A 604-nucleotide genomic window follows, 5' to 3' on the forward strand; every position below is an offset into this window, starting at 1 on the left:
AATGCGCTTGGGTGATACATGCGTTTTTCGTACTTTAGGGCAGCCGCTAGATCACGTCCTCGAGGCGAAGAAGATTACGACCCTCTGTGGTTTGCTAAGGGCAGAGACCCTATCACTGATGAACCTGCCTGGATTTATAAAGTAAGATTACGAAACAATCAAGGGGGGCTCATCGTCTTATAGACGGGCATGACTTCTCATCTACCCATCTCTCAGTCGATCTGTTGATCTATCAGTCACTATATGTCGATCTATCTACACCTCCCGATCCATCTGTAAATAAGTTTGTCTCAGTCTATCTCGGTATCTTTGCCCGTACGTAGAGTCCTTTTAGAAGGTGTTAGAGTGTATGTACGCCACTGCTACTACTGAGTGACTTGGGGCTTTGATCCATTCGGTTTCTCGTGATTGAATCGTCTCACGTCATGTAAAGGAGGAGATGCCATTGTCTAGAGGATCGTTTGCGATGCTCTGGTGAAGGAGCGAATTCTGTTGCATGCACGGAGGATAAAATTTCGACAAGAACCCATGAGAGAGATACCACTACCACTTCTCAAGACTCCTGTCTCCAAGCAACTAGCTTCTAGAAAGATAGATAGATAGA

The sequence above is a fragment of the Cystoisospora suis genome (assembly GCF_002600585.1).
Source record: "Cystoisospora suis strain Wien I chromosome Unknown contig_3611, whole genome shotgun sequence".
In the NCBI taxonomy this organism is placed as follows: Eukaryota; Apicomplexa; class Conoidasida; order Eucoccidiorida; family Sarcocystidae; genus Cystoisospora; species Cystoisospora suis.